The 13065-nt window shown below is 44.0% G+C and overlaps 1 protein-coding gene across 3 annotated transcripts in view; it reads left to right on the plus strand.

Moving 5' to 3' along the window:
- The first annotated feature begins 8009 nt into the window (after nt 1-8009).
- Azin1 (antizyme inhibitor 1) overlaps nt 8010-13065 on the plus strand; it is a 34958-nt gene continuing 29902 nt past the window's right edge. For 2 of the 3 annotated variants that reach the window (XM_042672930.1, XM_042672931.1), the window contains exon 1: nt 8023-8364. The gene's annotated coding sequence lies outside the window, so the exon portion shown is untranslated. Of the gene's footprint in view, nt 8365-13065 lie in introns of all 3 variants that reach the window. The other variant, XM_042672929.1, reaches the window with a different exon arrangement.

The following is a 13065-nucleotide window of genomic DNA, read 5'->3' on the forward strand; positions in this document are numbered from 1 at the left end:
GCATGTTCTCTTTCTTCTCTTCTCTTCCTTCCCTTCCTTCCTTTCCTCTCTCTTCCTTCCCCCATCCACCCCGTCTCTCTCCCCCCTTTCTATTCCTTTCCTCACTCTTTTTGTTTTGATTTGGTTTTTTTGGTTGGTCGTGAGGCCTGAACTCTGGGCCTGGACGCTGTCCCTCAGCTCTGCAGCTCAAGGCTAGCACTCTACCACTTGAGCCACAGTACCACTTCCAGTTTTTTCTGCTTCGGTGGTGCTTAGGAATCAAACCCAGGGCCTCATGCATGCAAGGCAAGCACTCTACCACTGAGCCACTGTCCCAGGTCTCCTTATTCTTTCTTGATTCAGCTCTCACTATGTTTTCTACAATGGCCTCAAATTCCAATCCTCCCACCTCAGCCTCCTTAGTAGCTGGGATTATAGACTCTGACAACACACTAATGTAACATTATCACTTTTGTCATTCCAAATATATTGTTTTCTCCAGATCTCCACACCTTATGGCTATCCTCAAAACTAATCCTGAACCATGTGTTATCTACAACTTTATAGCAAAACTTTACCCTAAACAGAAAAGCTACTGTTGGAGCCTGGCCAAACACAGTAAACTGACACCTCTACCTCTCTTCTGACTTATATGTTTACTAATGCAATTCCAATATTATTAAAGTGTCTCTCTCCCCCTACCTCAACAATTTCATGTTATGGTTAGTTCACAGCAAATCGGTGACCAACATCTCTAGCATCTCTAGGTATTCATGAATGAGCAAGTTTTTTGTGGTTTTTTTTTTCCCTGCCAATGGTCATTTGGGTATTTGTACCATCATAATTATCAATATAGGCAGGTAGTGGAGGGCAGCCAACTGGAAACATATAAGGAAAACACACAAGTCTGTCCTGTCATGTACCAATGATTTCTAGGGCCTTCTATGTCCCGCAGGCCAGTTGTTTCTATCTCCTCTGTGTCTCTCTTGTACTTGTATAACTGATCTTTTCAACCTAAAGGAAAGATTTTTTTTCTTTGTGTAAGCCTGAACTCTTACTTACAAGTAACAGAAAGCTAGCTGTACTACCTTCAATAAGAAGTATAACTGGGCTGAAATATATTCCAGCTCTTTGCTCAGTGGCAAAGCACTTGCTTGTCAAGTGCAGCATCCTGGGTTTAATCCTCAGTACCAAAAGAGAAAAACATACAATTTAAAAGAAAAAGAAATATAACTGATGAACAAGAAGAGTAGGACAACTGGTATACTGACTGTCTCATCATCACCAGCATTGGCTTCATTGCTGCACATAGGTTTCTTCTGAGAAAATGGTTACTGGCAGCTCCTAGACCATATTGTCCTAACTTCAAGTCTTCCCTCATGTAATCTTTGATTCACTACAGCAAAAACCCCAGGCAAAGAATAGTTTTGACTCAACACAAACTGTTTGTTATCAAATTGCCCCAGTCCCTGGATTGAGTGAAAGGTTATCAACATTTATATCAATTCTTGTGACTGGAGAGGTTAAAGAAAATAGTAACTCTCAACAGATTTGAGGGTTGGCCAGGGAAAAGTTCTTCTAAAGCAATGGGGAAGATGTTTTGTAAAGCAAATGGAGGTAGTTAAGAATTAAGACACTTAGCTAACTAAGTAGAGCAAATGAAACAAGCATTTAAACTACTGAACTACATTTCCAGCCTTGACCATGTTATTATTTGCTGGTCCCAGGGGTTTGAACTCATGGCCTAGGTGCTGTCCCTGAGCTTCTTTTAGCTCCAGGATAACACTCTACCACTTTTACCACAGCGCCACTTCCCACTTTTTCTGAGTGGTTTATTGGAGATAGGAGTCTCATGGACTTTTCTCCAGGGCTGGCTTAGAATTGTGATCCTCAGATCTAGCCTCCTGAGTAGCTAAGATTACAGGTATGAGCCTGGCTGAATAATCCTTTCAAATAATACATAAAAAAAGTTATTTGGTGCCCAGCACTGGTGGCTCTTGCCTATAATTCTAGCTACTGAGGAGGCTGAGATCTGAGGATCATGGTTCAAAGACAGCCTGGGCAGGAAAGTCCGTGAAACTCTTATTTCCAATAAACCACTAGAAAACTGGAAGTGGTGTGGTGGCTCAAGCAGTAGAGCGCTGCCTTGAGCTGAAGAGCACAGGGACAGTGCCCAAGCCCAGAGTTCAAGCCCCGCGACCCACCAAAAACAAAACAAAAAAAAGTTATTTGATGAGAATAAATCATTTGTTTCTTCTTCTTAATGCTAGTGTCCTACCACTAGGCCACAACTCTACTTCCACCTTATTTTGGTAGTTAGTTGGAGATAAGAGTTTCATGGACTTTCCTGCCTAGGCTGGCTTCAAACCTGCCATCCTCAGATCTCAGCCTCACGAGTGGCTAGGATTACAGACATGAACCACAGGTGCTGGATCTTCTATTTTGATAATAAGACATTTTACTTAACTGTTAATTGTTATGTTCTTAATTGCTGTTAAGAACATGTTAACTATGTTACTTAATTCTTAATGTTAATTAAGAAGACTTTAATTGTGTAATCCAGTTTGGCCGTGAATCTACAATCTTCCTGCTTCAGCCTCCCTAGTGCTAAAATTACAGGTATACATCACCATGCCTGACTCCAAGAACCAATAATTTATCATTTTTATTGCATAACTTTTTTCTCCCTCCATTTAAAATCAGTTAAAGCAACTTTTGACTGATATGTGGTTATCTTGGTGGTTTTTGTTTCTGGTAATACTGGAGTGGAAATAAAGTTTGAACTTGCTAGATAAGACACTCTACCACTGGAGCCATGCCTCTAACCCTAGACTGATACAAATGTTTATATGAGAACTTGGTAAACTTTGAATTAAATGATAAAGTTTTTTGTTTTTGTCGGTCTGTGAGGCTTGAACTCTGGGCCTAGGCCATGTCCCCGTGCTCTTCAGCTCAAGGCAAGCATGTTCTACGGCTTGAGCCACAGTGGCACTTCTGGTTTTCTAGTGGTTTATTGGAGATAAGAGTCTCATGGACTTTCCTGCCTGGGCTGGCTTTGAACTATGATCCTTAGATCTCAGCCTCCTGAGGAGCTAGGATTACAGGCGTGAGCCACCAGTGCCCCACTAAATGATGAAGTAATTTTTTAAAGTCCTGCTAAATAAACTGTCAGCCTGCAGTTACTATTATTAATGCTCATTTAGGAGGCAGAATTAGCTCATGTGACAGCATGCAGGTTAGCTTATTAAACAATATAGAATCACACTTCAAGCAGATGACTTCAGAGCTCCTGTTTTTTAAACACTTAGACAAAAATTTTTGGTTATCTTCCAGGTAGCTGTTTTGAGATGAGTGTTGCAAATTTTTGGCTATCTTCCAGGTAGCTGTTTTGAGATGAGTGTTGCAAACCTATCTCTATAGATTGTACTATCCAAAAACAATTAACATATCAGACAAAGTCTAGCAGCAAAGTACAAGTGAAATTAAATTTCTAAGATGTTCTGACTTCCAACGAATATGTAAGAGACATAAGACAGAGAGCAAAGTCATAGGTCATGTCACTAATGATTCTAGTCAGGTTAAGTTCCAGTTAATTTGTAAAACTCGATTATTGCTTTGGTCTCTTACGTGGGTTTCTAAATCAGTCCTCTTAAATGCACAGTGAGTAATTTGTTGTTTCTTGAAGTAACAAAAGTCAGTGTATTGCTTATGGTTTGTCATAGAAATTGTCCAGGTCACTCAGAAAAGCTAAAATGCTAATCCATATCTAATTACATACACAGTGCTTCCCTGGGTGCTGGTGGCTCACATCTGTAATCCTATTCCAGAGACCAAGATCTGAAGATCATGGCCACCTTGAGCTGACAGGAAAGCTTGAGACTCTTATCTCTAATTAACCACCAAAAAAGCCAGAAGTGGAGCTATGGCTAGCAGTAGCCTTGAGCAAAAAAGCTCAGGGACAGTGCCTAGACCCTGAATTTAAGCCCCAGGACCAGCATAAAATAAATTAAAAAAAAATTTTAAAGGTCTTATGTATGGGCCCACGCTAGAATGCAGGGCATTTCTGGATTAGAATGCCAAATAATCCTCTTGTTCCAGCTTTATAATTTATAGAAAAAATTAAACACAATATCATTATTTTTATGTGACATTAATAAAAACCCAGGTAAAGGAACTGTGCTTATAACACATTCACAGCTAATAAAGGAGTATCTGTTACATTTCTTATACTTATTCAGTTCAGAGACTATAGTCAATGATAGGAACTCTATATTTGGCAAATTTGCAAACATTTCACCCATTTTTACCAGGTCTATTTAATACCATTGCACCAACTTCTTGATAAGGGAGTCAGGTTTTTTTTTTTGAGATATTATCATACCCCAAAAATGTGGTAATCTTAAATGTCATAGTTTTGTTTGTTGTTTTGTTTTGTTTTGTTTGGGGGCTGCTGGCAATCAAACCCAGGGCTCGTCACATGGCTAGGCAAGCATACTACCGAGTTAGACCCCAAGTCCTCAAAATGTTTCAAAATATGAACTATTTAAAACAAAAATTTAGTTTTCTACATAATGAGTACTCTAGGAGATTATTTTTAGTAATAAAAAGTCACATTAAGCCCTCTTTAACATTTCCTTTGTTAACCAGGTACTAGTGCCTCAAGCCTGTAATCATAGCTACTCAGGAAGTTGAGATCTGAAGACTCTGGTTCAAAGTCAGCCAGAGCAGGATACCTTTATCTCCAATTAACCAGCAAAAAGCTGGAAGTGGAGGGAGGTGTGGCTTAAAAGGTAGAAAGCCAGACTTAAACAAAGAAAAAGCTAAGCAAGAGAGCCTGGTTCTGAGATCACACCCCAATACCAGCTCCAAAAAGGAAAAAAAAAAAAATCTCTCCATTGTCCTAGTCCATCTGTTTTGTGTTGCAACAGAATAAGACAGATTGTATAATTTATAATAAAAAAGTTTATTGTGCTTATAAGGCAGAGATCTGAAGATCAGAGGTTTGAAGACTGCCCAGGGAGAAAACAACTTGAGCCTCTTATCTCTGATTAAGCAGCAAAAAGCCAGAAGTGGAGGTGTGGCTGGAGCAGCATGGTAGAGCAGCAGCCTTGAGTTAAAAAGCTAAGTAGCATGAAAGCTCTGAGTTCAACATGCACATGCATGTGCACACACATAGAAAAGAAATTTATTGGCTCACGGTCTAGTCTAGAAGACCAACACGAAGGGGTTAGGATCTGATGAGGACATTCTTGTCCTGTCATCTCATGATGAAAGGGCAAAGAGAGGGCAAGAAGAGGGTCAGAGGTGCAAACTAAATTTGCCCTTCTGTAAGGAACTCTCTCCCTCCACAATGGCATTCATCCATACACTCTGCCCTCATGACCTAATGACCTCCCATTAAGCCTCACCTCCTAACACTGTTGCACTGTGTTGGAAGAGCTTTTTAGCAGAAACCATAACTCCCATTACATTGGGATATTTTATTCTATATCATCAGTTCACTTATTACATTTATATCCATGACTATATGAAATTTCTTTTAGAGGATGGTGATTTCTGTTATTTCTGAGTGACCTACCTTTATCTCTATTGACATAAAAGCAAATAGTTTAAAATGAACCAGGATGAGCTAAAGGTGAATGCTATTATATCATTTAATCTTTGGGCTCTATTTTAATGATAATATTTTTGCTGGCAGTAGCTATGTATTTGTGTATGAGTAACTTGACTTGGCAAAATAACCAAAACCCCAAACCTCAAACATAATTAAATATGCTGTTCTCATTAGGTAGCTATCACTCTGTTAAAGTTATTACTATGTTGTCTGTTCCAATGTAGTACAGGTTTCAAGGTTCTATTGTATTCATTAAAAGCTAGCATTAGTCTTTCCTTTTGAATACATGAAAAGAATACTCATTAAGTTGCTAAACTGCCTCATGGTGTAAATGATGTTGGGTTAGGCCCTAGTCCAGTACCCTCCACTTGAAGGGAAGTCAACATTGCTGACTTCACTTCCCTGCTCCTCACTTGACCTCTACCACCTAATTCCTTCTACTCCACTGAAATTGTTTAATGGTCACAGATAACTTCTTCTCTGGCTTTTATCATTCTCCCTGAATGACTATAATTGCTTCTCAAATGCACTTACCCAAACTTAAAGACTCCTTTCTCTTCCCAACTCCATATTCTCCCCTTTTTCTAAAATGAAAATCATTCCATCACTTTCCCCAATAACTTCAGGTTAAAAGCCCAAATATAACATAAGATTGGAGTGATGACTTTTTTCACTAGCTAAAAATCAAAATCCTTTTTCATCTTGTGTGAAGGATATGACAGCTTGCTTGCTGATTCTATCTTTGAGCTATTTGTGTTACTTGACTTCCTTAGGACATTGATCAGTCCTCTTGGTCTTCTCTGCCAGCCTCTTATCCCTCTCATTTCTCTAGGACCTATGCTTACATTCCCTCCTCCCCCTACCCCTGTACACTTCAACAATTCCTTATTGTCTTCCAGAAAGGGTCCCAAACTCACACCCAAAGGGTCCTAGATCTCCCTATCTCCTGGGGGAGGGGCTTTATCTGATTTCATCAATCACTCAGATGAAGCTTTCAACTAGATATTTCTACTTCTGTTCAAGGCTCCAGAATTCTTCCTTGGTAACAGCCCCGAATCTTTTGGCACTGTCTCATCTCCTTTGAATAGTCAACAGTAATTGGTCTTTCTATGCCTCTTCCCCATTATGCTTTCTGAAAACCTTGGCACTTTTAAAATTGTTCTAAGAATCTTCCCTCTTTCAATCCTATCCACTGATGAGTGAGTAATCTTTTAAAAACCTACCTTTCGCTGGGCTTATAATCTCAGCCCTTGGGAGGCTGCCAGCAGGAGGATGGCAAAGCTCCAGGCCAGCCTGGCTCAGATATGGAGTTCCAGTCAACTTGGACTGAAACCCTTTGTCAAAATTATTATAATAATTATTAATAATAAAATGGTAATTCCACTTGTGCTGCTCAATCCGATTTGTAAAGCATTAGTCGGAGAAGACTGGATCTCTGATTGCTTATTTAAATATGACACATAATACATATCATAGATATAGATATCTATAATGCTTATAATATATACTATGTATTATGGATGTGTAAGATATGTATGTGTGTGTATATGTGTGTGTGTGTATATATATACATATATATACAAGCTAGTGAAAGTTTGCTGCGGAGTAGAAAAATGAAAATGACTAGGAAAGTGAGACATGGTGAATACTGATCCTGCATCAATAGGAAGAGGTCTGATGGCAGCACCGCTTTTCAAAAAGATATAAAATTGCCATTCCTTAAAAAATTTTCCAGTTTTACCATATTGCCACATATAGGAGTCCTGAGGGCCTTCTAAGGCGGTCCCAGCCTCCGTAGCCAGATGAACACCGGATCGGTCCTTCCGGGCCACTAGGAATTCACTTTCTTTACGCTGTAGCCTCTCTGGGGTTGGCCTCGCTCGGGGACAGCAGTTCCCAGGCGTGGTCCACCCAGTCTTCACAAAGCGGAGGGAGCTCCAGGAGAAAATCCGGCGGAGGCGCCACGGACCTCCCCGGCCGAACAGGTGTCCCCCGGCCCCGGGCCGTCATCAGTGCGGCGACTGCAGTGGAATGAGCGGTGCTCAGCCCTCAGAAAGCTTGGTCCGCCGTGGGCGTTGAGCGCAGGCGCTCAGAGGCGCGAGCGCAGGACGCGAGCCGCGCGGCCGCCCAGACGCCAGCCCTCCCCCTAGCCCAGATCCGCGCGAGGGAACGTCCTCCCGCCGTCAAACTGAGAACTGCTGGAGGGCGGGAAGCCACCCGCAGGCCCGCACCTGCGAGGCCAGACCGGCCTCTGCCCCCTCGAGCCCGCCGCGCGGCGCCCCTTCCTCTTCCGCCCCTCCCATCTCCCGGAGCAGCAGCGGGCCCCGCCCCGCTCGCGCGGCTGCCGGGCCGGCTGTGACGCAGACAGGCCACGCCCCCTTGCTATAAATACTGGCATCTCCGGCGCCGCCTTCCCACACTCTCTGGCTCGTCTCTCGGTTCTAACGTTTCCCTTTTTTCTTCCGCCCTTCTCGGTTTCTCTGCCTCTTCTCATCCCTTCTCGCTCTGCTGCTTTGCGGTGGTACGAGGCCGAATCCTCTTCCCGCCCAGCCCGCGCCTTTCTCTCCCTCACGTAGCTCCATTTCTCTCCGGCCGCCGCCGCCACTGTTGCTCAGCTGGTGTCGGTGCCGCGCTTTTCCTCCCACGTCGTCCCCGCAGCCTATGGCCCAGGCCGCCTTGGGTATTTCTGCTCAAGGTAACCACATCCCTCTTTAAAAATTCCGCCGAAAAAGAGAAGACGCTTTACCCGACTCTTTGGGCCGTTATCTCACGTGAGTACCGGGCCGGGGGACGCGGGAGGGGTCGACCTGGGGCGGCCGGGAGCCTCGGCTGGGCCGCGCCGTCCTCGGAGCTCCCCGCAGCGGCCGGCCGCCGCGAACATGGCGGCCGGCGGCGTGTGTGGCGGCTGTCGGTGCCTCGGGCGATGGGCTGGGGCGGCGGGCCGTGCCTCCGGGCCCGCAGGCGTCGGCTGCGCCGAGCCCGAGCCGCCGCGGAGTCGGCGAGAGGGCTGGGGCGCGCGGGGGTCTCGTCGCCGGGGGCGGGGAGGGGTCTTCGCCTCTCCTGGCGGCGTGCGGCCCCCACCCCTCTCCCGTGGTGCATTGCTGTTTCCAGGGAGGGGGCCCGGCCGCAAGCCCCGAGGGGCTGGGGTCCCGCAAGCCCCGGCACGCGCGGCGCCGCCGCTCTGGGCACGGGAGCCGGCGGGCGGCCACGCTGCGAGACGGGCTGCAGCTGCGGGTGCGCTGGGGATGAATGGAGCGGGGCGGACCTCGCGCCGGCCTCGGGTGACAGCTGGGAGGAAGCCGGATTCTTGGGGCCGCGGGGAGCGCGGTCCCCCTCTGGCGGAGGAAAGTTGACCTCACTTGGGGCCAGGCGGCGGGGAAGCCCCTGTGTCAAAGTAGCGAGCTTGGAGGCCTTTGGCCCCTTCTGGAAGCCTCGGGGCTGGTGCTCCGCCCCTGCGGCGCTCCTGATTGGACCAAGTCGCCTTCACTCACCCCAGTCACCTCCTGAAGTCTGAGGATTAGTCACCATGGCTTCGTTTTCTGGTCCGCACCGAGACTCCGGGGCCTAAAGTGGGAGTAGGATGGGCCAGAGGGACTTAGTTACCAAGAACTGTCTTGGTTGTCGACAGTTAGTAGGGGTCACCACTTTTAACCCTGAAGCAGTGTGTTTATCCTAGACGCGTGTTCTTAGAACTACTGGCTCAGGAAACACTTGAGACCCAGCTCCCAGCCCCGTGATGTTTCAGCAGATTTAACTGAATTTTGTGATAGCTTCTCGGTGGATCCATTAAGCTCTGCGTCCTGCTCGAGCTTCACCATTGAATCCCAGCTAGGCTGCGAATCTTAGGGCACTGAAGGGACTAACCTGGCAGAATTGTGGCTAGTCGTTAGCTGGTGAGGCCCTCTCCCTGTGTCTGTCTCTATTTGTCTTGTCTGTCTCTTTCACACACACACACACACACTAAATTGTACATTGTAGGGGATATTTTCATACATGCGTATAATGTGCTTTGATTATAATCGCTTTCATGGTGTGTTAATTTTTTATACATATGGGAACATGAAGGTGCTAATATGAAAACAAGCCCCAAGGAGTTTAAGTCAGAAAGATTAACTGCTTGAAATCAACACAGCTTTTCTGCATTTTCCTTATTGTCTCTCCATCTTACTGTTCCATGTAAATTTGAGGCACCACAATGCTTTACCCTCTGTATATGTCATTAAAGCACTATGTTTACCACTTTTTTAAATTAGAAATAAAATTTACATTGCAGATCTTAAGAATACCGCTTTGACACAAATTAGAACTGTTCCTGTTGTCACATACCTGTATTCCTTGCACTTGGGAAGGTGAGGCAAGAGAGAATTGGAAGCTAGGCTGGGCTAATATAGCAAGACCCTGTCAAAAAACCAGAACAGACAAGACAAAAACACAACCAACAGCTGTGTAACCTAAGCCTCTATGAAGATATTGATTATTGCTAACACCCCAGATAGCTCTACTTTTCTGGTTGTTTTTTAAACAATTGCTCTACAATTTCCTTATAAATGGAACAAATCTTTTTATATATAATACTGTATTAATCAATAGGATATTGTTTTGTTTTTTTTTTTGTCGGTCATGAGGCCTGACTCTGGGCCTGGGCACTGTCCCTCAGCTCAAGGCTAGTGCTCTACCATTTGAGCTACAAGGCCACTTCCGGCTTTTTCTGTTTATGTGGTGCTGAGGAATCAAACTCAGGGCCTCCTGCATGCAAGGCCAGCACTACCACTGAGCCACCTTCCCAACCCGGATATTTCTTTTAGTGCTGAATAGTAGTCTGTTGTATGAATACCTTCCCTAAATTTTATTAATGAGCTTTAGTTAGATATTGTGATTTCTGTGAAAACATACTTAACCAGTTTGACCTTATTAGCATCTTGCTAATAATATTTTGAATTTTATCAATTTCTCTTTAATCTCTTTTTTTATTCCAGGATTTGATTCATGGTGCCACATTGTATTTAGTTGTAGTGTCTCCCACAGCCTTCTCTGGCTTGTGTCAGAGAAGTTTTTCCCAGTCTTTCCCTTGCTTTGCATGACCTTCATAGTCTTAGAAGGATTGGCTGGATAGACTACCCTTTGGTTGAGTTCTAATCACCATATTGAGGTTTTTAATTTTTAGGAAGAGTATCATGGAGCAATTTTAGAATAATTAGAATAAAGATTCTATATTCAAACAAAAAACAATTTTCAATTACTGTCAAGCGTGACAATAAAAGTTTTCTGTGTCTGACTGGTAATAAACACTTTCAGTCCTGTTCTTTCCTATTATTCTCTCGAAATGATTATATGAAGGAATTTTGTTGCTGTGTTGTTCCTTATCCAAGTGATTTACACAAACCATTCTAAGTGAGAATAATTTATTTATCTTAACCACATTTCAATTTCATCTTCATGCTTTTCTCTCTCCTTCCCCCCCCCCCCCTTTTTTTTTTTTTTTTGCTTTTCCTGGGGCTTGAATTCAGGTTCTGGCCTGGGTGCTGTTTGAACATTTTTTGCTCAAGGCCAGTGTGCTCTACCACTTGAGCCACAGGTCTATTTGCAGGTTTTTTGGTGGTTAATTGGAGATAAGTGATGCATTTTTTTTTTTTTGGTCGGCAGTGGGGCTTGAACTCTGGGCCTGGGCGCTGTCCCTCAGCTCTTCAGCTCAAGGCGAGCGCTCTACCACTTGAGCTACAGCGCCACTTCCGGTTTTCTGGTGGTTTATTAGAGATAGGAGTCTCATGGTCTCTCCTGCCCGGGCTGGCTTTGAACCGCGATCCTCAGGTCTCAGCCTCCTAGCTAGGATTACAGGCGTGAGCCACCAGCGCCCAGCTCATGCATTTTTCTTACCTGTCTGGTTTTGAACATCAATCCTCAGAGCTTAGCCTCCTGAGTAGATAGGATTGCATGTGTGAGCCACTGGTGCCAGCCTTCATGCTTTTACTTAAAGATAAACATTCCAAAGTGCTGGTGGCTCATGCCTGTAATCCTAGCTGCTCAAGAGGCTAAAATTTGAGGATGGTGATTTGAAGGCAGCCAGCCAAGGCCGGAAAGTCCATGAGACTCTTTCTTCTCCAATTAATCACAAACACACACACACAAACACAAACACAAAAAAACAAACCTGAAGTAGCTCAAGTGGTAGTGTTAGCTTTGAGCAAGTGGAGCCCAGGGACAGCACCCACACCCAGGCCCAGAGTTCAAATCCCGGACTGGCAAAAACAAAGATAAACTTTCTATCCATCCTGTATGTAAATGGCTCTTATGCTACTATTAGTATCTCTATGACATTGTTTCTTTCACATTTGGGGAAAGCCTTAATACTTTAAGAATGAGCATCTTCACTTAATGTTTCACAACCCTGAGTCTTGGGTTATTTTTTATTAGTATTGAGATTAAGTGATTACATAAATGTGAGATAGTGATACTTATAAAGTACAAACACATTTTAACCTTCAGGAAGCAAATTGTCATTATCATAGTCTACTGTTTGTGAATTCTTTTTTTTTTTTTTTTAAAGTTTTATTTTTTATTTTTTGGGGTCCAGTCGTGGGGCCTGAACTCTGGGCCTGGGCGCTGTCCCTCAGCTCTTCAGCTCAAGGCTATACCACTTGAGCCACAGCGCCACTTCCGGCTTTTTTCTTTTTGCTTATGTGGTGCTGAGGAATCGAACCCAGGGCCTCAGGCATGCAAGGCAAGCGCTCTACCACTGAGCCACCTTCCCAGCCCTACTGTTTGTGAATTCTATGAGTTTTGATGATAAAATTATTTTTTCCACATCGGGTGATATGTACATTTCTTTCCTTTTGTTTAGTGTTAGCTGTTCCTTCTTTCCCTCTCTCCCATCACTGCCCTTGCGTTGCTTAATTCATTTTCATCAATGTCAAGTGCAGCTGATGGGGCCCTCTGTTGTATATGTTTTCTCCTGTTTCCCTCTGATTCCGTGTCCTACTCCTAGCTTCCCTCAGCTGTGCACATATTTACACACACACACACACACACACACACACACACACACACACACACACACACACGTGGTCAGGAACATGGAGTCCTTTAGAAATGATACTCCAAATTGAGTGGAGGTCCTTTGTTTCTTGAGTCGTGTTTACTTTGTCATATTTCCTTGCATTTTGCATTTAACATCCACATATTAGGGAGACCCATGTATGGGTTGTCTTTGCTCTTGGCTTACCTTGCTCAAAATGATTTTTTTCTGACTCCTTCCATTTCCCTGTGAATGCCATTATTTTGTTCTTTCCAATGGCTGCATAATATTCCATTGTATATAGGTACCACAATTTTTTGATCGTTCATCTGTAGTGGGGCATTTGGATTGTTTCCATATCTTGCCTATTGTGAGCAGTGCTGCAATGAACATGGAGGTGCATGTGTCCTTGTATCCTGGTTCCTGTTGTTCAGGATAGATGCCTAGAAGTGGCATGGCT

This window comes from Dipodomys spectabilis, unplaced genomic scaffold (genome assembly GCF_019054845.1).
Source record: "Dipodomys spectabilis isolate Male_0828 unplaced genomic scaffold, ASM1905484v1 ptg000783l, whole genome shotgun sequence".
Lineage (NCBI taxonomy): Eukaryota > Metazoa > Chordata > Mammalia > Rodentia > Heteromyidae > Dipodomys > Dipodomys spectabilis.